The sequence below is a fragment of the Cnephaeus nilssonii genome (assembly GCF_951640355.1).
Source record: "Cnephaeus nilssonii genome assembly, chromosome: 2".
Lineage (NCBI taxonomy): Eukaryota > Metazoa > Chordata > Mammalia > Chiroptera > Vespertilionidae > Cnephaeus > Cnephaeus nilssonii.
The window spans coordinates 15,405,797-15,429,803 of record NC_137073.1 but is presented as its reverse complement, the minus strand read 5'-3'; the positions used below and the strand labels follow the sequence as shown (position 1 = coordinate 15,429,803).

The 24,007-nt window shown below is 50.1% G+C and overlaps 2 long non-coding RNA genes across 2 annotated transcripts in view; both read right to left on the bottom strand.

The window, feature by feature from the left end:
- LOC307105979 overlaps nucleotides 1-22,718 on the bottom strand; it is a 30,314-nt gene extending 7,596 nt beyond the window's left edge. The window contains exon 1 of the long non-coding RNA XR_013814074.1: nucleotides 22,661-22,718. This is a non-coding gene — a long non-coding RNA (uncharacterized lncRNA). The remainder of the gene's footprint in view (nucleotides 1-22,660) is intronic.
- Nucleotides 4,302-7,651, bottom strand: LOC307105986. Its single transcript, XR_013814077.1, has 4 exons — nucleotides 7,574-7,651; nucleotides 6,090-6,128; nucleotides 4,717-4,800; nucleotides 4,302-4,473 (listed from the first exon to the last, which is right to left on the bottom strand). It is a non-coding gene; the product is annotated as an uncharacterized lncRNA (long non-coding RNA).
- Nucleotides 22,719-24,007: the final 1,289 nt, after the last annotated feature.

Genomic DNA, 24,007 nt, shown 5'->3' with positions numbered 1-24,007 from the left:
CTAACCCATGTGCAGCTAAGCTTAAAGGAGTTAGCTCATGGATTCACATTTCTCATTTAAAAAAGGCATCTGACTGTGAATGGACATCTACTCCCATCTCTGACACCATCTCCGTCTGCAGCGGAGATCACAGACTTTTCAAGGACGAGAAGTCGCTGACCACGGAGGCAGACAGCTATCCCAAGATGACGTCAACAAGGCCTGTATACTCACAAATTGATATTGCTTGTTTTATATCATCTGATTGATACTGATATTGATTGAATGTACATAAAATGATTTTCATATTATTATTATCCTTATGGTTCCCTAGTGGAAACAATGTCTACCTCCCCAGACCTCTTCCTTTATTAGATATGAAAAATTTAACTTAGATACCTGCTAACCTTTCCTACCTACTACGCAATGATGTTCTGGTTATCAGGTATGATAGTGAAATTAATGCCTTGTTAGCCACACATTGGTCTTCTGCTATCAATATAAGCTTTGGTTGTTGTTGTTGTTGTTTTCTGGCTCTATCTATTATAAAGGACCCACCTTAGGCAAATACCTCCAAGAATATCTCCCTGATAATTCCACTGGTAGAATTGTATATGGATGTAATCTGGATGAATATTGTATGGCTATAGAGATGGGTGATGAATAACTAAGAAAAACACCTGGATATGATGGCCAAAGGCTTGCAGCAGCCTGTGCTATCTGTCATAGCATTTCATGTCCTCAGACTCACCAGCCATGCTCTTATGGCTGGATGTCTGTGAAACAAGAGAGAATTCAATGGGTCCCCATTTCAGAAATTATTGACATCATTTGGTGGGTAGATATGTTTATAATTACCCCACTGTCCTTGTGTCCTGGATGTTTGAGGAGCCCTATGAATACTCAAACTCTAGCTCATTTGGGAGTCCCCTTCACCTATTTAACTATGGCATGGGAAACTCAACATTTTGGGCTCCACTCAGTATACCCTAACTGCTCCCAAGCCATAGCTACCCAATGGCAACAACATTCCTGGTGGATCCAACAACATTGGTCCCCTTAAAAGAAGCAAAAGGGGAATACTTAGAGCAGTAGGGGCTGGCCTTGGTATCCGGGACAAGCTGAACTTGTATGTAGCTAATGAAGAATGTCATTCATTAGAAAAAGATTTTTATCTCAAATAGGTCACATAGAGGGAATGCTGTTTCTGGAAGAAGGAAAAACAGTGGGAAGCAGCATGGAAAGATAATAAAGCCTTAGTTTAATGGATAGAACAGGCTCGACAGACTAAAAACTCATGCCCAAACCCAACAATGGGAACATGCTTGTGCCCTAATTCAACTGGGCCTGTTGTCTATGCTAATGCAAGGAATCTGAAGTGGCTATGAAACAATGGCCAACTATAATGGCTGCAGAAGCCCAGGCCAGACACTTATGGGACTCATATGGTTCCCCAGGCATTTGGAAAATTTTAAATGGGAAATGTGATCTACAATATTGTGTTTTTAAAAGCCCAGGTGAGAGTTAAATCCTAGGCTTAAATTCCCAGTAGTTCAACTGGCCGGCATAGGGACCATCCTCAATAATACTAGAATACTTCCAATGGGAAGTAGATGGGCCATATTTAAAAATAATAAACAATGTGAACCCATCTCACTGTCTGTGAAAATTGGAAAAGTGAATGGTTATGCCCTCAATCCATATGGAATACTGAATTTACCCAGTCCTGGCTTATTGTATCTACCCCAACAAATAACAATATAGTATATGGAAAAGGGGCGTTTTTGCTAGGAAGGGTTCAAAGCAATCTTTACTGTAATATCACCAAGTTTACATTAAATAATACTAGAATATGGTGTAATACTGAAATTATAGGCAGAATGACTTTGCCTGATGTTCATAAAATCTGTGATAATATTGATACTGAAAAAAAACCAATGCCCCTGGATCCGGGTGAGCCTGGCCCCGGGTCCGGGGGAGGCCGTGGGCCCCTGGATCCGGGTGAGCCTGGGCCCGAGTCTGGGTGAGGCCGTGGGCCCCTGGATCCGGGTGAGCCTGGCCCCGGGTCCGGGTGAGGCCGTGGGCCCCTGGATCCGGGTGAGCCTGGCCCCGGGTCCGGGTGAGGCCGTGGGCCCCAGGATCCGGGTGAGCCTGGGTCCCGGGTCCGGGTGAGGCCGTGGGCCCCTGGATCCGGGTGAGCCTGGCCCCGGGTCCGGGTGAGGCCGTGGGCCCCTGGATCCGGGTGAGCCTGGGTCCCGGGTCCGGGTGAGGCTGTGGGCCCCTGGATCCGGGTGAGGCCACGCGACCCTGGGTCTGGGAGATGCCACGCGTCCCTGGGTCCGGGTGAGGCCATGCGCCCCTGGGTCCAGATGAAGCTGAATCCTGGGTCTGGGAGAGGCCGTGTGCCCCTAGATCCGGGTGAGGCTGGATCCCGGGTCCGGGTGAGGCCGTGGGCCCCTGGATCCGGGTGAAGCCGTGCCCCTGGATCCGGCCGAGACCAAACCAGAGGGAGTCGGACCTGCATTACCACCATTTGTCCACCATACAGAGCTGAGGGGTCAGTGCCGACATGTACTCATAAGGAACTGGTGGACATTGATATTGGGTCTCAAAAGAACTGTTGGACCAGAAAGAAACTCACTACAGACTGATTCATTTGCCTGTCAGCATAACTATTATTGCTCGTCGCACATTCAATTCTTATAAGTATATCTCTAGTGACACATGATTTCGCTCATCTAGGGGAAATGATGAACAACATAGACTGATGAACAAGAACAGAACCAGAAACAAGGAGGCATCGATCGGACTATCGGGCCTCAGAGGGAGGATAGGGGAGGGTGGGGGGAGGGGGGAGAGATCAACCAAAGGTCTTATGTGCATGCATATGAGCCTAACCAATGCTTAAGTTCAACAGAGGGTTGGGGCATCCATGGGGAGGGGTGTGGGATGGGAATGGGGGGATGAGGACAAATATGTGACACCTTAATCAATAAAGAAATTAAAAAAAAAGAAAAAAAAAAGAAAAAAAACCAATGTATTGGGAAATTGAACTCCTCCCCATGAAGCCATTTTTATGGGAACTAATTGGCCAGAAGAAAATTAGAGCTTCTAGATAATGAAATAGTAGAGTCTTAATTCATTTGGCCAAACATATCACAAATGACAGTGGATGAAGGAGGAAAGCATAATTAGCTTAATAAAAAATTATGATAATACATGTAAAGGGTTTTTCGGTTGGCTGGGATGCTTGTTCCCCTTAGACTTTTCCTTGTCTAATATTAGACATTTTCTGTTCCTAATCACTGTTATTGGTTTACTATTGTTACTTTTGTTCTTGATATGTAAATGTTATATTAGATGCAGAAAAGCAAAACGTAAGACAAACAGCAAAAAGACTCGGATCATGGTGGCTCAAAATTAGAAATGATCCAGAATACTTTTTAACAAGGACATATAGGATTTGACTGCCTCCCATTTACCTGCCTTTTTAAAATATATAATTCGACCTTAAATGCCATCTAAGGTTATGGTCTTGCCCCATCCCCAGTGGTCCACCTGTTCAGCAAGACATGCTGACACTGAGACATCCTAGGAATGAGCCTTCCTAGCACCGTGGGACTCCATTATCCAACCAAAAGGTTGGTCATCAATGCATCCTTTGGATTGATTTATGACCAAAAGGGGAATGTGTGGACGAAAGGAGCCACATGCTAACCTGACAAGCTCAGGGGAGGCCTGCGTGGCAGTCTTGCAAACTCAGAGACCTGGAATAACCACAAAGGATGGTTTGAAAATTAAATATTTAACTACAAACAGGTTATAGTGGGCAGTCATTCCTAGGCTGCTATCTTCCCTGACAAAGATCAACTTGGATCTTCTTTACTGAGCCCATTTGCCTTTTTGTCTCTAAGATAACATATCTGTGAGATGTCTGGGTAACTTGTAACTTCCTTCTTTTGCTGGAGCCCCTGGGGCACAACCAAATGTGGTAGGCGCCAGGACAGATGCCTCAAATTCCTTCATTATCATGTTAACTGTTCCTGTACCCACCTAAGTATGTGTCCATCATTTTACTTTTTGTCCAATCCCAGGGGTTTCCCACCATTTGACTTTATCCAATGAATTTCATGTAGCCCACCTATGTCCCTCCTTTGATGGCAATGCATAAATACAGATGTAACCCACCATTCTTCGGAGCATAATCTCAATTCATTGAGGTTCTGCTTCCCGGCATATGTCGACAGTTTGGCTCAAATAAACTCACTAAAATTCTTTACAGGTTTCAATGGTTTTTTTTCGTTAACAACATTCAATAAATGTGTATTTAATTCATTTTTATTTTGCTCAAAAGTTGACTTTGTTGAGATTCAAAATATAAACTGTGTATAGCATGTTGCTTCACACATTCCCCAGGAAGGTGGAGCCTTCTCCTTCTGGCCAGGAGATTGGAAAGGATTCCTGTCAATACATTTTCTGGTCTTTTTCGCTGATCTGAAAAAGAAGGTGGGCGTGTCAGACAGGGCCCAGAGCTGACAATGGGAGGAGGGTATGGGCAGCCAGTTTGGAGGGGCTGCCAGACCTCCAGGCCAATGGAGGGCCCCACTACCTTCTGGGATCTGAACTGTGCCTCCTTCAAACGATCCCCAGACCTCCCTCTTACTCATGTGCAGCCCCCATCCCCACCCCCAGCCAGCCCCAGACCTCCCCAGATGTTAATCCCAAACTTGCTCTTACCATAATAAAGCAAAAGGTGCAGATTAATATTCCTATTACGATTCCTATTAATATGCCCTTGGCTAGTATACAGGACTCTCTTTCCTATATGGAGGAAGAAAGGGACAGGTCATCCACAGAAATCTGCTCTGCGCCCCACCATAAGCCAGCTGCTTATATTGGGTAGAAAGACAAAGATTACATGGGGAAGTAGGCAAGGGTATGCCAAATGGGCAGTTTACAGGTAATATCGCTGGAGATTTGCAAAGGCCTGCTGTATGCAAAGGCTGGGGGGTCTTCAAAGGGCTGTGGTATGCAAAGGGCTGGAGGCTCTGGTTTCTGCAAGTAGGTTGTTAATCTTTCCGTGATAATAGGCAGCTCCCTGTAGTGAGCAACTGGTGGCCTCAGGGTGGCCCTTGGCCCTCTGGGTCCTGCCACCTCATAGGTCATGGGGGGGATGGGCTGCATTTCCAGGTGAACTCCCAGCCTGGCTAGAAGGTGCCTTCTTTAATCAGAACAAAACAATCACGGTTAACAGAGCGTGATTAATATCTCTTACAGCCCTAGCTGGTTTGGCTCAGTGGATAGAGTGTGGGACTGCAGACTGAAGGGTCCCAGGTTCAGTTCTGGTCAAGGGCACATGCCTGGGTTGTGGCCTTGATCCTCAGTGTGGGGCATGCAGGAGGCAGCCGATCAATGATTCTCTCTCATCATTGATGTTTCTATCTCTCTCTCTCCATTACTCTCTGAAATCAATAAAAATATATTTTAAAAAGAAAAGAAATAGGGCTCTAACTTAGCAGAAACTAAGTTTGTTCTGTAAGCCTAAGCTTTACAAAAACATATTCCCTTGAGAATATCTTACAGGAACTTCTGAGACCAAAACTCTTGCACAGCCCTGATACAGGGTCAACAGAAGCTGCCTGCAGCCCAGCCCAGATGCTAGTGTCACCTGAAGCCACCTGCAGCTCTCCCTGAGCACATAAAAAGCCTGCTCCCTCCCCCAATCGCTGCTGACTTCTTTCTCAAACTCAGCCTCTCTGCACCCATACGCCTTGAATAAATATAATTTTGACTACACTGAGCCCTGAGTGGGTTCTGTGCAACCCTGGCCCAACTCGGAACCTTTCAACCCCCAATGTTCTATTTCTGCCCCTATCACCTGGGTCCTCTGAGAATTCCTGGCCTGTGGCTTGAGATGCCCCACCCCATGTGTCCTGGGGCCTTAGCCCAGGGGGAAGCACTGGGCCCCCTTATAGGCCCTCAGTTGTCCTGGGTGCACCCTCTCAGTGGGGGAAATGACCAGAGTCCTGTGTTTGTCCCAGTAACTGGTGGCTGGGCATGGCCAGGCCTGGCTGAATCTCACCAAATTTGAGGACGAGTATGGAACTTACATTACTCATCTTCTTCTCCTCAAAAAACAGAGCTCACACCTGTGGGGAGAACACCCAAGTCACCTTCCCACACACTCCAATTCCCCGAGGGCCTCTGGGATCTGCTCCTCCAAGGCGGAAGCCAGGTCCCAACCTCACAGGGATCCTGCCTAGAGGGGACCACCTGGCCAACAAGAGACCTGAGGGTTAATTGCCCTGGACCAGGGCCATTCTCTGGGGGTGGGGGGTTGTCTGTGGAGTCCCAGGGCCAGGCTTTGCCTTGGGCTCAGGAGTCTCCTCTGCAGGCCTGGGGGAAGAGCTCACCTACCCTCCCCCCATTGCCTCTAGGCTCCCCAGCCTGGGTGGGGCTTCCTGTTGTAGGAGACCTGGCCCTAGGGTACATCTTCATAGAAAAGAAACTGCAGGTGGCCAGAGCAAAGGAGATGTGGGAGGGGAGGTGGGGAAAGGATATGAGAGCTGAGCTCCTGGCTTAGTAGCACATTTTCCAGGAAGATTCTCTAGACAAAGGGAGGTGGGGACCACTAGAAAAGGCCTCAGCCCTTAAAAAAAAACAAAAAAAAAACAAAAAAACAATAGGACACAATAAGACCTAGGGACCTATGGGATAGAATGTAAACTCCATATACTCAGCCAAAGAGGAACTGGAGGAGGGACTCTCACACAATAGGATAAACATTGCCTGTGCCAGCTAATTCAGGGGTGCCTGCACCAACAGACACCCGCTCTCGAGAACGTTTTAAAGTCTCGTTTTCGCCAGATTTCTGTCTCCGAGTCCGTTATTTGAATTCAGACAGGTGAGCCTTTCTCACACTGTCTCCTTACCCACCTTGGGAAACTGCTTTTTGAGGGAGCTCCTGTGGCCACCAGCCCAGCTCTGCCCACCTCCTGCCCATCCTCTTCACACCCTCCGGCTGTACCCCCCACACCTTGTAAACCCAGGCTTGGCTCCTGGGTCCCTGGGCCCCTCTCCTCTGCTCCCTGGGTCACATGGGGATACTCACCAGCAGCCCCGACCCCCTTCCCTGTCCACCAGGTATTTCATCTGGCTGCTCAGAATTCCTGACACCCCTCCTCCCCCAGCTAACTGCTCTCACAGGGCCCATGGGTCCTAAGAACCTGCCATGGGACAAATCTGGGGAGGACCTGAGGGGGTGGTCATCTGACAGGTGATAGTGGGGTGAGTGGGTACAGAGAAAGGGACAACTGGGGTCCTTGACCCACTGACACTCCCTGCCCAACTCCCCCCCACACACATCCGAAGGCACACATTCCAAGGCCAGGCTCTCAAACTTTGTCCTCAGTCGCCCCTTCTGGAAGGAAGATCTGAGTCCTGCATGCAAATCACTTCCCTGCTGTAACTAGGCCTCCCTGGCTGAGGACCCAATTCCCTGAGGCTAAGCCGATAACGAACCCCCTGTTGGACTCCCACATCTTGGTGAGGCAGCTGTCCTACCCTGTTCCCCCTGCCCGTCACCTGCTCTTACCTTCAGAAAGAGACCAACCGCTCTCCTCCTGCTCTAGCGGATCCAGACTCAGAAACAGCTGGACGTTTAGGGCCAGGGTGTCGTAGGAAGTGAGGTCAAAGATTCCATAATTCTGAGTCATTGAAGAGGACTGTGATTGGGTGTGTGAGGGGGCGTGTGTGTGAGTATGATAGAAAGACTGCTTTTACTTAACAGTTTACTTTTTATATTTATCTTCTTTGTGAAATGTTTACAGGATCTACTTTTCATCTGTTTGTTAAACTGCAAAGACCTACACATGCAAAATTAAGGAGACTTCTTTTTGCCATTTTAACTATATTTAAGTGTGCGCTAGTTACATTCTGTCAGAGCCAGCAAGAGCCCAGCCAGGGCTCTGGAGCTCTGTGTTGTTCTGAGTCCATATAATTCTTCTAAATTCTTCCCGACTAAGCCAGGGCAGGTTCCAGAACTGTTGGGGCCTTAGTCCAAGTTCCTCCTTTATCCTCTGCTCATTAGTTACAGGTGGTGGGTCCGAGCCCCTCTGCCTAGGGACTGGACCTTCTTGGACGCCGGGTCTTAGACGGAGAAGCCATGAGAGGTTATGAGCATATTGCAGAAGCCAGTAGCCATATAGCCGTCAGACAAAACAGTTCTTCACAGCAAAGTTCAAACAGGCAGGCAGCCGGACAGCGGCTGGTCAACATGTACATCTCTCCCACAAAGCAGCATTAGTCTCTGTCCTCACAGCTATTATCTGAGCAGCCGCACGCTGCCTCCTATACTCACTGCCTCACATCGTAGCAGTCGGTACCTAAGCTCTCAGCCTCGGCAGCTTCTCCTGTCTCCCCTGCCCAGCACACTGGCTGTTCTCTGTAGCCTCACATAGTAACTACCTCTGAGCTTCCCTCCCAGCACACTGGCTGGTTAACATGGTGGCCATGTCTGAGCTCTCTATGAGCTCTCAGCCTTACATCGTGGCAGTACCAGCTCTCAGCTCCGTCTGAGCTCTCTAGCCTTTTCCCTTCCGAGCCTTCTTCCTCCCACTAGCTGGTCGGTAACCTGTATATTACTCCAGAGACTAAGTAGGCTAGTTGCCAACAGGGACATCAATCCTTTTTTTGGCTACAGAAGGGCACAGCTTACCGTGAGATCGCCGTGGCCTTGCAGCTGTTTATGGTATCTTGGCCTAGGCGCAGAGTGGCCTTGGACATTTGGTGTATTGACAACAAGGCCTCTGTGCTTTAATCGGCCTTGACTATGAGGCGTCTCTGGTGTGGTTCCCACACATTCAGTGTTGTTCAACCATCACCACTATCTAGTTCCAAAACTTTTCCACCACCCCAAACAGAAACTCTATTTAATACACAATCATTCTCCATTCTCACCCCTGCCCCCCGCCACCCTCCACCAGCCACAGAACTACAAGATAGTAAATCTGTGTTCTTGTCTTAAGCCAGTAAGTGTGTGCTAATTTGTTATGGCAGCAATAGGTAATTAATCTAAACTCATTCATTCACCCATCCATTCGTTTATGGGGCACCTGCCTTGGAAACCAACCTGACACAAATCCCTGCGCTCCTGGAGAGTCAGATGGTGCCTCTGTAATGCAATGGTGATACAGGGGGTGGGGGGTGAGTGGGTGGGTGGGGAGAGGCGAGGGGTGGGGGGGAGGAAGGACCAAGTCCTGAGGGAAGACAGGGAAGTGGCCAGGCAGTGCTCAATCTCTGTTGATTCTTTATTTTATGCTAAGGCAGATCCAGAATCTCATTACATCTTCCCAACGGCCAGGAGGTAGCTGTGCTGTGACTCCCATCATATAGACAGTCCCAAAGAGGTTAAATAATTTGCCCAAAGCCACACAATAAGTTGCAGAACTGGGATTTGAACTGGCTCTATAATGCTCCCCTTACAGCTGCCAGGCACCTTCCTGCTTGTTCTGCCCAGCCTGGCTAATGAACGGCAGCTTCCACCATGGGGCTCTCTTGGCTGTGGGGCCAAAGCTATGTTTCTGCAGGTTCCTCAATGGTCCTTGGGAGTTGCCATGGCTGATAGTTTATTGTGGATTTGCCTTTGGGGAGTGAAGCAAAGAGGGCCATTGGGGGAGCTGGCAAGGCTGTGCCCAAGAGGCCGTGGGGTGAACGATGAGAGGTAGAGGACCCAGGCAGGTGGGCCGCCCTCACAGGTGCCTAAGCCATGTGCTCATCTAGGAGTGATATTCCCCAGGCCCAGGGTCAGTCTTTGCTTTGGCAGCACAGACCCCTCAGCTTCCTCGGAGTCCCAGAGGGCTGTGGGCTGTGATGTAGCATCAACGAAGCAACAATAATGATGGGAAGATAAGTTCAAGGAGACACAGCCAGAGTCAGCTGGATGCTCCGTCTCTGTCCCCCAGGCAAGCACAGCCTTGTCCTCTCAGGCCTGGTCTCTTCCTGCCCTCAATCCAGCCTCTACCTCCACCCCCTGTCTCCTCCCTGTGTTGCCTTTGGGGTACAAACTCCACCCTGCATTCCTTGCGTTGAACTTTGAGTGCCATTATCGAGTGGTCTATAAAACCCCATAGCACAGCTGTTGGGGCCAAGCCTGGAGGTGACGTGGCAGCCCAGTGTCCAGCATTTTGGACCTTGAGTACCCCACCAGGCTCTGTGAGCCCCTGCTATGTGCTCAGGCCTGACCTGGGCACTGGGTGGACAGCAGCAGGCCGGGGGAAGGGATTCCGGGCATCTGGACGCTGGTTCAGTGTGGGCTGTTATGACTGGGACGGGGCAGGAAGGGGCACACCTTGCTTAAGAGAGGCAGAATATGGGGAGGGGAAGTGGCCAGATGATATGAGAAGAGAACTCTGACTCCAATCCCTGCAACCGCTGTCCCAGGACGCCAGGCCAGTCTCTGCAGCAGTTGGCCCTGTCAGTCAGAACTCTGCCAGTGACCACAGCTTCTCTATTTTTGGCCTCTGCTTCCAACTCAGGATCAACAGAGAAATCCCAGTGTGCTCCTTAACCAATCACACAGGAGGCGCGCCGCTTCTAGTCAGCCGCCCCAGCCTCCAAGCAGGGTGGGCCCAAGGCCGGCCCTTTTTCCACAGGAAAGGTCTCCCACTGCGCTGGATGCAGATGGCGTGGCTGAGCCCCTTGCTATCTGGCCCATCTGGGCAGGGGGACAGGACGGTGGAGAGTGCTTGCCTACCTGGGGCTGGAGGTTGCCCTGCCTGGCAGGTGCAGGGCTAGAGACCCCTGAATCAGCTGTGTCTGCATCTGGAGGGTCGGGTTTTATCCTGAGGCCAGTGTGTAAGCGTGTGTGTGTGTGTGTGTGTGTGTGTGTGTGTGTGTGTACCATTGGACTGTCTTATGAACTGAAAATTGATAAGCGGCAGTGATGGCCAGAGAAGAGGACACCGGGTGGAGGTGATGGTGGCCTTGTCCATGGTGGAGGTCCCACGCTCCCTTTCAGGTCAAGGGCGCCAGGAAGGGGAAACCTTAGGAACACCATCTAATGAACATGCTAGTGGCTGGCTTTCCAGGCTGAGGGGGCCAGGAGGTATGAGAACCCTGTGACATAATGAGAAATATCTATTTGGTCTGTGCCTGTGGTTCCTGACACAGAGCTCCTAAAGCCCCTGTAATTTCCTGAGTGATAGGGGCACTGGGATAAATTTTGGTTCTAATATTTGCTCTTTGGCTCCAGATCCTGACACAGTTTCTAAACCCCTTGGAATTTCTTGGGTGACAGGAATGTCTTTTGTTCTCATGTGGTAACACTGGATGGGGGCTGGTCACCTGATAGAGCAAGGCTTGGTTAGATCTTGAAACTTTTGCCCAGCCAGCATGGCTCAGGGGTTGAATCTATGAACCAGGAGGTCACAATTCAATTCCCTGTAGGAGGTGTGCAGGAAGCAGCTGATCGAGGATTCACGCTCATCATGGATGCTCCTATCTCTCTTCTTCTCTGAAATCAATAAAATGTATTAAATAAAATATATTTTAAAATATGTATATATAAAGAACTTGGAACTTTCAACTCCATCCCTTGGGGTTGATGGTGACTATGGGTTGAAGCTGCCATTAAAGTCCTTGAACTACAGGATCTGGAGAGCATCCAGGTTGGTGAACATGTGGAGGTGCTGGGAGAGCATGGAAGCTCATGTCCCTTCCCCCATACCTTGCCCTGTACATCTCTTTCACTATTTCATTTTTTTAAATCCTCACCCAAGGATATGTTTTTGTTGATTTGAGAGAGAGAGGAAGAGAAACAGAGAGAAACATCGATGTGAGAATCATCTACATCGATTGGTTGATTCCTGTATGTGAAAGATCAATCGGAGAGCATTGCTGGGTTAAGTGATAAACATCTAAATATTTAAAAATAGCATACAATACTGAAACATTGATTGCTAGACATGTTCTAATTCGCCTGACAGAAGGTCTCTTGTACTTTGTTGAATGTATATTTTCTTGAAAATAAGATGCGTTTAAGTTTAAAAGTAAAAACAGCCAGGATTAAGTTCAGTAAAAATAAGAAGTTAAGCCAGCGAGCGGCAGCTCAGCCCGTCTGTCTGACTTCTTATCCAACCATCCAGGTCCCTGGCTTCCACGGCTCCTTTCCTTCCCTTTCCCTTTTCCCTTGGATAACAGCCCATTCTAACATCCCCTGCCACTTTCACTGCAGCAAAATCTCAACCACCCATCTGTCACCCCTTCTTGGTAGTACCATGGCGACTACCCTCTCAGCCTGGAGTGCGGAACTAGAAAAAGGAACCTCGTACCCTTTAGTCCACCTCTTATCCTTACACCTATCAGCTTGTCTCCGTGATCAGGGATTCTTCTTCCTCTGTGAGGAAAACACATACATCTGTCTCCCCATCAGCTGGACAGGAACCTGTACTCACGTCTCTCACCCAATGTAGATGCAGCCCCCAATAATCAGTCTTTACCTGTCCACGTGACCTATCATATCTGACACAAAAGAGGAGTCCAGATCATCCCTCTCCTCATAACCCTGGGCATCACAGCAGGGTTAAGAGCCATAGGGAGCTTAACTACTGCTCTACCTATTTTGAAACCCTGTCTCAGGACCTGCAACAAATATGTGGATGCCCAGCAAGGGGCAAAACTGGGAAAACAACCACCTCACCCCCTGGGTAACCTATTCTCCCCTTTCATATCACTAGTGAGGCAACTGAAACCCCTACTCTTTTCCCCCCCTAAAAATAACATCTAAGCTTCAGTTGTCTTTCAGCTCCAGGCCCAGAAAAGCAGCAAAACCAGACAAGTGATGCTATGGCAGCCTCAGGACCAGCTTTTACCTCCCAAGTCACTCAACAGGATCGCTCTTGAGACTTCACCAACCAGTCTCTTGGGGAAATCATGCTGCTGCGACCCTCGTCCAGCCCACTACTATCAAAGTCCGCTCTCCTGTGAATCTCTGCCCCCGAATTCACAGTGTATCTTGGAGGACTGGTCCTGGTGGAGACCGAGATCTGCTTCCCCGGAAGACTTACATTCATGGCTAGTGCATCTTACCTGGCAAGGGACCCTCCAATTCTTTACTCCAGAAGAAGCTCAGGTTTTCAAATTCCTTTTTATATGTCTTGTCTCCTCACCATAGTCCTCCTACAAGCGACTAACAATGAATACACCAATGTAGGTTTCTGGTCTTTTCAGGTAAAACGGGCCTGGGATGATGAGAGGGTCATCAATTCTACTGTCTGGGATGGGAAATCCTCCAGTGTCACTCTCTATGTCAATGCCTGTGTGGCCATGGCCCCGGGGTGGTCTAGCTGCGGTGGGTGGCATCGGAGCTATGCCACCAACCACAAATGTCTATGTATGAAATACCACCAGAAAGGGGAATTGTGACAACATAGGGGAGTTTTACTGTCCATATTGGCCTTGCTCCTACTACCACTCTGGTGCTTTACGTAGCCTGCTAGTAAACCTCAGACCCCCTCCGGACTGTGATCCCCTTACGTGTAACCCTGTCAGCTTGACCATATCAAACCCAGCAGACTCACTCTGGAACCAGGCTCAGCCAGCAGGAATTAGAATAGATGGGGGAGGTAGGGATCCCGGGGGTATAATTGTCTTTATCAAAACCTATATTAATCCCCGACCTATCCCTCCCCCACTAAAGGACATTCTCTCTCGCCCTATGAACTCTGGACCTACTCCTTTGCCCACCCTCATCAACACAACTTTCCATCTACTCTCTAACATCAATCCCTCCTTCTCTACATCCTGCTGGATTTGTCTGTCACTGGCTCTAACCCTCATCATAGCCACTCCAACCCCAAACTATTGGATCACTAACGTAACTCTTACCTATACCAGACCTCAACGCACCCTGTACAACATCTCTCTCTTTAATACGGATAATACTACCTGTTTAACAAACACTTCTCAAACTACTACCTCAACTACCCCTGCACCTTACTACTGTGCACAGTCTATAAATTTACCCCCTCCCTTAGCCTGCCCTCCACCGGGTATTTTTCTCCTCTGTGGGACTACAACCTACACCAGTGATGGGCAACCTTTTGAGCTTGGTGTGTCAAACTTCGCCAAAAAACTGAGCATAACTCGGGTAGTGTGTCACTTTGAGGAAAAAACTAACTGCAAGACTCTAGTCGCAAATGTTTCATCCTCAGGAGCAGCAAATGTTTCATCCTCGGCATGCGGCCGCGTGTCATCAGAAATGGCTACGCGTGTCAGTGCTGACACGCGTGTCATAGGTTCGCCATCACTGCACAGCTTCCCTCCCAGGTAGCCATCGTGCACTGCCGAGGCCATCACACTGACTCCTCGATGGTTACGCGGGGAAATGCCCGAGCAGACGCGGTGGCCAGAGGTTTAACTCAGGGTGAAGGGTCCCCAGCTCTGGTCCTGTATCTTTCCCTTCCCTCCATTACCCCTCAGGATACAGAAGAAGAAAAAAAATAAACTCCTACAAAGGGGAGGCTCTTCTGGTCCTGAGGGATGGATCTTCATAAATAACAAGATCGCCCTTCCCAAGGCTCAGGTAGGAGCCATTGCCCAACAGGTCCACCAGTCATTGCACATTGGACCACTGGCACTTTGGAGGTTCCTCGAACCCCTCTTCACCTCGCCCACACTGCGAGAGGCAGTCATGAGCGTCTGCTCCTCCTGCTCCACGTGTGCAGCTGTCTCACCCCAGGGAGGAATGCGCCCCAACTCTCCTACCCATCAAATGAGGGGACACCTACCAGGGCAGGACTGGCAGGTAGACTTCACCCATATGCTTCCCCACAAGAAGACCAAATATCTGCTTACCATGGTAGACACCCTGACAGGGTGGGTAGAGGCCTTCCCTACCCGCAAGGAAACTGCTGACGTAGTGGCTGAGACCCTAATAACACACATAATCCCAAGGTTCGGTCTCCCCACCTCCATACAATCAGACAACGGCCCGGCTTTTATATCAAGGGTCGTTCAGCAGGTTAGCATCTCACTTGGCATCTCCTGGAAACTGCACATACCCTACCACCCACAATCATCGGGTAAGGTCGAGAGGGCCAATGGCCTCCTTAAAGACCATCTAACAAAACTCTCTCTAGAAATTCGCAGCTTCTGGCCGGATCTCCTGCCCATGGCCCTGACCAGAATCTGGGCTTCACCAAGAAGCCCCACCTTCTTAAGCCCTTTTGAACTCCTATATGGGAGACCCTTCTTGCTCAACCATCGTCTCCCTACTGACCCTCCTCTCCTGGCTACTTATCTTCCATACCTGTCTCTACTCAGGCAGCTGCTCCAGGAACACACTGACAGGTTTCTGCCCAGGCCCGAACCAGCCGACCAAGGCTCTCAAGGATCACCCCTCCAGCCCGGGGACTCAGTTCTCCTTAAGAATCTACATCCCAAGGCCTTGGAACCCAGGTGGACGGGACCTCACACAGTAATCATCACAACCCCCACCGCAGCCAAACTACTTGGAGATCCATCGTGGCACCATCTCTCCAGACTCAAGAGGACCCCGGAGCAGCATGACTTCTATAAATGTGAGGTGTTGGGCCCCACTAAGGTCCGCCTTAGCTGCCCTCCCCCTCCTCCTTCTCCTCCCAGCCCTGGGCAACCTACACCCACCCCCACCTGCTTATGTGTGGAGGTTCAAGGTCCATAAAACCTACTACCAGGACAGCACACAGGTCACCCGGCAGTGCGAGACATTGGGCAGGGTGTGGGTCTCGTTAAGGAATAGTAGAGTGTGTTGGATAAGTTGGAGCCAAGAAGACAGGACTTCTACCCGGGCGGAATCAGGCAGCTTCCCTTTAAGGGAATGTTCGGCCTGTAGGATGCTGTTGGAGACCTGGATTTGGGTCTCCTGGACCATGACATATTCCCGGGAGATGTAGATGGTCCCTGAAGGGGTCGAGCTCCAACCACCCCCATATAGTTTTCCCATAACGCCCGCAACCCATCGCTGGTCCCAGGGGTCCTGGACCCTGATGTTGAAGGTCCTGTCCTTCCAGAAAATCAGGATCTCCGCCTGGCATCCAACCAGAGGGCAGTCCTAATAGGATCTCAGGACTGCCCTCTGGTCGGATGCCAGGTGGAGATCCTGATTGCTGTTGACCTCCAGTCAGTGTCCAATGGTGGCCGACCATATGCCTGCTTTGCTTACGACCAGCGGAACCCAGACAGGTGTAATCGAGACGTCAACACCTATGGGGGTTGCCGCTGGTCAGGCTGTGTCATCCATGATGCCTACAATGAGGTCAGGTCTGTTCCCTTTTTTTGGAAGGACAGGACCTTCAACATCAGGGTCCGGGACCCCTGGGACTAGCAATGGGTTGCAGGCGTTATGGGAAAACTATATGGGAGTGGTTGGAGCTCAACCCCTTCAGGGACCAACTACATCTCCCGGGAATATGTCATGGCCCAGGAGACCCAAATCCAGGTCTCCAACAGCATCCTACAGGCCGAACATTCCCTTAAAGGGAAGCTGCCTGATTCCCCCCGGGTAGAAGTCCTGTCTTCTTGGCTCCAACTTATCCAACACACTCTACTATTACTTAACGAGACCCGCACCCTGCCCAATGTCTCGCACTGCTTTTTATGTGTCTCTCTCCAAAGACCTTTGCTGGCTGCCATCCCACTCATGACTCCTCCGGGAACCCAAGGACAAGGTGAATGTCAACCTCCCCTGGCTGGCATTCCCCTCTAGGAACCCGAAACTCCAGAACCCACCTTGCCCCCTGGATATGCTACCAGACCAGCAACCCGGTAACTGTGGGACAGGTCACTTGGAACTGTACCAAAACCACACTGCAGCCAGTCCCACCAAGGCCAGCCCGGGTACCTTCTTTTGGTGCAATGGCACCTTAAGCAACTGCATAAACTCCTCTGACCCCGGGCCTTGCTTCGGGGTCACAGTAGTTCCCCAGCTAACCTTGTATGGAGAGTCGGAGCTTGCCTGGTTGCTCCCTTCATCCCACCCCTGGGCCCGCAGGGCCGCCTTCCTCCCTGTCATGTTGCGGGTAAGTATCGCTGCCTCAATAGGCCTCGCTGAGGGGGCCCTCGGGAACAGCGTAATCTCTGCTCAGGATTTCAATGACAGACTCCAGATAGCCCTGGAGTCTACTACTACCTCCTTAGCCTCCCTGCAGCGGCAAGTAACATCGGAAGTCCAAATAGCCCTGCAGAACCGAAGGGCCTTAGACCTTCTTTCTGCTGAAAGAGGAGGAACCTGCATGTTCCTTCAAGAAGAGTGCTGCTACTACATCAACGAGTCCGGAGTGGTGGAACAGAACGTGCAGACCCTGACTAAGCTGAGTGAAGAATTACGTGCAAGACACTCCCAGGACAACTCTCTTTTCGGCTGGCTCCAAAGCGCTTTAGCTACCTGGATCCTACCGCTGATAGGGCCCCTAATTCTCATCTGTGTCTTTTTTCCCCTAGCTCCCTGCCTCCTCAAATTCATCTGCTCCAGGATCGCGGAAATATCTTGGGTGACTGTAAACCAGCTCCTGCTCCATCCCTACACTCGGCTGCCCTCTGACCCGCCTCTGCCTTACCCTAGCCAGCAGGAAGTAGACAGGACGATTTCGGCGCCCCTTTCACCAAAAGGCCAGGATGTTAGGTCGAGGCAGGGGGGAAGTCCAGAGCCCATGCAAGCATCTGCAAGGTAGAAGGTGACAAAGATAACTGCCTTCCTAGACCCCTGGCCTGAGGCAGTAATTCCACACCTCTCATGGCCGCCCCCCTCCCCCCACTAAACAGCTGTATAAAAGAAGTACCTATGCCCCCTTTTTGGCGGGAACTTCCCTGGCCCACCTCGGACCAGCGAGTTTCGCCCGGGAGCGCAAGATTAAAACCTCCCACCTTTTAATCGCCTGGACTCTGTCTTGTTTCCAGCGGTCGCAAACCTCTCACCTCCCTTTCTCTAGGAAGCGTGCTTGGTATTTCTTTGGTCTTCTGTAACACTGTGACTCTGGGGAGTCGGTCTCCAAATCCTGAGTGATGAATAGGGATGAAGCTTTCCCTTTATACCCTTAGTTCCTTTGTCCCCCAAATATGGGTCAGGCTTCCAGACTTTTCAGGGGCTTTGCAGCCTCCTGTGAGTTGGGATGGGGCAAGTGAGATTACACTCAGAGGCCTGTCTGGCGCCAGCTTTCGCCAACCCCCTTAGGGAGTTGTATATGGTTCATGGTTTATGGCCTCTGTAAAATGGGAGTGTTCTGGAAACAGGTTCTGCAAGGCAGGACAGATAAGAATGGAGATATCAGCAAGCAAGAGTGTGCATCACAATGCAGATTACTGGCACAGATTCAGATAGCTAGCCCCCCCACCCCCATCCCTACCCCCCCAATGTCTTATTTTCCCCTTCACTGGGACCGGAGAGTGGTCAGCATTCCTGAAAAAAACTCCCAGAAAGGGCCAGGGTCAGGTTCAGGTGCAGCAACCATATCAAAACGTGTCATGGGTCTGTTCTCAAAATGTGTTTTTTTTTCTTTGAGTAATGGGCCCATCTAGGCTCTGAGGTGTCTGGTCTTTCACAGGCCTGTTTCATTCTCCAGTTTCCAGGGTCTGTAAGAAAACTTCTCATGTATCATTCCTCAGACAACTGTGGCTCTATTCTTATTACATGCCCTTCCCCGCTAACACCAGGGCTGGAGGTAGTGGCGCTGGGTCTCAAGGACCCAGAATCCTGAGATAAAGAGTCTGGTTCTGGAAGAATCAGGCACACAGTACACACTCAATAAATGTGTATTTAATTCATTTTTATTTTGCTCAAAAGTTGACTTTGTTGAGACTCAAAATATAAACTGTGTATAGCATGTTGCTTCACACATTGGCCAGGAAGGTGAAGCCTTCTCCTTCTGGCCAGGGGATTGGAAAGGATTCCTGTCAATGCATTTTCTGGGTCTTGTTTCCGCTAGCCTGCAAAAGAAGGTGGGCGTGTCAGACAGGGCCCAGAGCTGACAATGGGAGGAGGGTATGGGCAGCCAGTTTGGAGGGGCTGCCAGACCTCCAGGCCAATGGAGGGCCCCACTACCTTCTGGGATCTGAACTGTGCCTTCTTCAAACCATCCCCAGCCCTCCCTCTTACTCATGTGCAGCCCCCATTCCCACCCCAGCCAGCCCCAGACCTCCCCAGATGTTAATCCCAAGCTTGCTCTTACCTTAATCAAGCAATAGGTGCCGATTCCTATTCCTATTACGAGTCCTATTGCAAAGCCCACAGCTACTATAAGTGCACCGGGCCCTGCTGCCAAAAAACTCACACCATTTGCTCCCTATATGGAGGAAGACAAAGGCAAGTCATCCACAGAAATCTGCTCTGCGCCCCACCATAAGCCAGCTGCTTATATTGGGTAGAAGGACAAAGATTACATGGGGAAGTAGGCAAGGGTATGCCAAATGGGCAGTTTACAGGTAATACAGGCTGGAAATTTGCCAAGGCCTGCTGTATGCAAAGGCTGGGGGGGTTTTCAAAGGGCTGTGGTATGCAAAGGGCTGGAGGCTCTGGTTTCTGCAACTAGGTTGTTAATCTTTCTGTGATAATAGGCAGCTCCCTGTAGTGAGCAACTGGTGGCCTCAGGGTGGCCCTTGGCCCTCTGGGTCCTGCCACCTCATAGGTCATGGGGGGATGGGCTGCATTTCCAGGTGAACTCCCAGCCTGGCTAGAAGGTGCCTTCTTTATCAGAACAAAACAATCACGGTTAACAGAGCATGATCAATGATTCTCTCTCATTCATGTTTCTATCTCTCTCTGAAATCAATAAAAATATTTTTTAAAATACATATATTTCTTACAATTATAGTTGGTCTCTGAAGGGGTTAATCAAGAAATAGGGCCTAGCCAGTTTGGCTCAGTGAATAGAGTGTTGGCCTGCAGACTGAAGAGTCTCAGGTTCGATTCTAATCAAGGGCACATGCCTTTGTTGCGGGATCGATCCCTGGTGTGGGGCATGCAGGAGGCAGCCGATCAATGATTCTCTCTCATCATTGATGTTTCTATCTCTCCCTTCCTCTCCCTTTCTCTCTGAAATAAATAAAAATATATTTAAAAAAGAAAAGAAATAGGGCTCTAACTTAGCAGAAACTAAGTTCATTCTGCAAGCCTAAGCTTTGCAAAGACATATTCCCCTTGAGAATATCTTACAGGAACTTCTGAGACCAAAACTCTTGCACAGCCCTGATACACGGTCAACAGAAGCCGCCTGCCGCCCAGCCCAGATACTAGTGTCACCCGAAGCCACCTGCAGCTCTCCCTGAGCACATAAAAAGCCAGCGCCTTCCCCCATTCGCTGCTGACTTCTTTCTCAAACTCAGCCTCTCTGCACCCAGACGCCTTGAATAAATATAATTTTGACTACACTGAGCCTTGAGTCTGGTCTGTGCGACCCTGGCCCAACTCGGAACCTTTCAACCCCCAATGTTCTATTTCTGCCCCTATCACCTGGGTCCTCTGAGAATTCCTGGCTTGTGGCTTGAGATGCCCCACCCCATGTGTCCTGGGGCCTTAGCCCAGGGGGAAGCACTGGGCCCCCTTATAGGCCCTCAGTTGTCCTGGGTGCACCCTCTCAGTTGGGGAAATGACCAGAGTCCTGTGTTTGTCCCAGTAACTGGTGGCTGGGCATGGGCAGGCCTGGCTGAATCTCACCAAATTGAGGAGGAATATGGAACTTGCTGCTGCCGCCATCTTCTCAAGGAATCAGAGCTCACACCTGTGGGGAGAACACCCAAGTCACCTTCCCACACACTCCAATTCCCTTAGGACAGTGGTCGGCAAACTGCTGCTCGCGAGCCACATGAGGCTCTTTGGCCCCTTGAGTTTTTAGCGAAGGCCAGCTTAGGAGTACCCTAATTAAGTTAATAACAATGTACCTACCTATATAGTTTAAGTTTAAAAAATTTAGCTCTTAAAAGAAATTTCAATCATTGTACTGTTGATATTTGGCTCTGTTGACTAATGAGTTTGCCGACCACTGCCCTAGAGCCTCTGGGATCTGTTCCTCCAAGGCAGAAGCCAGGTCCCAACCTCACAGGCATCCTGCCTACAGGGGACCACCTGGCCAACCAGAGACTTGAGGGTTAATTGCCCTGGAGCCAGGCCCATACTCTGGGGGTGGATGGATGGGAGGTTGTCTGTGGAGTCCCAGGGCCCCGACTTTGCCTTGGGCTCAGGAGTCTCCTCTGTAGGCCTCGGGGAAGAGCTCACCTACCCTCCCCCCATTTCCTCTAGGCTCCCCAGCCTGGGTGGGGCTTCCCATTGTAGGAGACATGCCTCTATGGTTCATTTTCTTAGAAAAGAAACAGCATGTGGCCAGAGCAAACAGGATGTGGGAGGGGAGGTGGGGAGAGATTATGAGGCTGGGCCCCTGGCTCATAGCACATTTTCCAGGAAGATTCCCTAGACCAGTGGTTCTCAACCTTCCTAATGTCGTGACCCTTTAATACAGTACCTCATGTTGTGGTGACTCCCAACCATAAAATTATTTTCGTTGCTACTTCATAACTGTAATTTTGCTACTGTTATGAATCATAATGTAAATATCTGATATGCAGGATGTCTTAGGTGACCCCTGTGAAAGGGTCGTTTGACCCCCAAAGGGATCATGACCCAGAGGTTGAGAACTGCTGCCCTAGACAAAGGGAGGTGGAGAAAACTAGAAAAGGCCTCAGCCAATTTAAAAACAAACAAACAAAAAACAAACCCAATAGGACACAATAAGACCTAGGGCTATGGGATAGAATGTAAACTCCATCTACTCAGCCAAAGAGGACCTGGAGGAGGGACTCTCACACAATAGGATAAACATTGCCTGTGCCAGCTAATTCAGGGGTGCCTGCCCCTACAGACACCCGCTCTCGGGAAAGTTTTAAAAGTCTCATTTTCGCCAGACTTCTGTCTCCGAGTCCGTTATTTGAATTCAGACAGGTGAGCCTTTCTCACACTGTCTCCCTACCCACCTTGGGAAACTGCTTTTTGAGGGAGCTCCTGTGGCCACCAGCCCAGCTCTGCCCACCTCCTGCCCATCCTCTTCGCACCCTCCGGCTGTACCCCCCACACCTTGTAAACCCAGGCTTGGCTCCTGGGTCCCTGGGCCCCTCTCCTCTGCTCCCTGGGTCACATGGGGATACTCACCAGCAGCCCCGTCCCCCTTCCCTGTCCACCAGGTATTTCATTTGGCTGCTTAGAATTCCTGACACCCCTCCTCCCCCAGCTCACTGCTCTCACAGGGCCCATGGATAAGAACCTGCCATGGGACAAATCTGGGGAGGACCTGAGGGGGGTGGTCATCTGACAGGTGATAGTGGGGTGAGTGGGTACAGAGAAAGGGACAGCTGGGGTCCTTGACCCACTGGCACTCCCTGCCCAACACCCCCCCACACATCCGAAGGCACACATTCCAAGGCTAGAATGTCGGCTAACCCTGGCTCTCACCCTTTGTCCTCAGTCGCCCCTTCTAGAAGGAAGATCTGAGTCCTGCATGCAAATCACTTCCCTGCTGTATCTAGGCCTCCCTGGCTGAGGACCCCATCCCTGAGGTTAAGCCTGCCTCTCTGTTCCGGATAACGAACCCCCTGTTGGACTCCCACATCTTGGTGAGGCAGCTGTCCTACCCTGTTCCCCCTGCCCGTCACCTGCTCTTACCTTCAGAAAGAGACCAACCGCTCTCCTCCTGCTCTGGCGGATCCAGACTCAGAAACAGCTGGACATTTAGGGCCAGGGTGTGGTAGGAAGTGGGGTCAAAGATTCCATAATTCTAAGTCATTGAAGAGGACTGTGATTGGGTGTGTGCTGAGGGTGTGTGTGTGTGTATGATAGAAAGAATGTTTTTACTTAACAGTTTACTTTTTATATTTATCTTCTTTGTGAAATGTTTACAGGATCTACTTTTCATCTGTTTGTTAAACTGCTAAGACCTACACATGCAAAATTAAGGAGACTTCTTTTTGCCATTTTAACTATATTTAAGTGTGCGCTAGTTACATTCTGTCAGAGCCAGCAAGAGCCCAGCCAGGGCTCTGGAGCTCTGTGTTGTTCTGAGTCCATATAATTCTTCTAAATTCTTCCCGACTACGCCAGGGCAGGTTCCAGAACTGTTGGGGCCTTAGTCCAAGTTCCTCCTTTATCCTCTGCTCATTAGTTACAGGTGTTGGGTCCGAGCCCCTCTGCCTAGGGACTGGACCTTCTTGGACGCCGGGTCTTAGACGGAGAAGCCATGAGAGGTTATGAGCATATTGCAGAAGCCAGTAGCCATATAGCCGTCAGACAAAACAGTTCTTCACAGCAAAGTTCAAACAGGCAGGCAGCCGGACAGCGGCTGGTTAACAAGTACATCTCTCCCACAAAGCAGCATTACTCTGTCCTCACAGCTATTATCTGAGCAGCCGCACGCTGCCTCCTACACTCACTGCCTCACATCGTAGCGGTCGGTACCTAAGCTCTCAGCCTCGGCAGCTTCTCCTGTCTCCCCTGCCCAGCACACTGGCTGTTCTCTGTAGCCTCACATAGTAACTACCTCTGAGCTTCTCTCCCAGCACACTGGCTGGTTAACATGGTGGCCATATCTGAGCTCTCTATGAGCTCTCAGCCTTACATCGTGGCAGTACCAGCTCTCAGCTCCGTCTGAGCTCTCTAGCCTTTTCCCTTCCGAGCCTTCTTCCTCCCACTAGCTGGTCGGTAACCTGTATATTACTCCAGAGACTAAGTAGGCTAGTTGCCAACAGGGACATCAATCCTTTTTTTGGGTACAGAAGGGCACAGCTTACCGTGAGATCGCCGTGGCCTTGCAGCTGTTTATGGTATCTTGGCCTAGGCGCAGAGTGGCCTTGGACATTTGGTGTATTGACAACAAGGCCTCTGTGCTTTAATCGGCCTTGACTATGAGGCGTCTCTGGTGTGGTTCCCACACATTCAGTGTTGTTCAACCATCACCACTACCTATTTCCAAAACTTTTCCACCACCCCAAACAGAAACTCTATTTAATACACAAT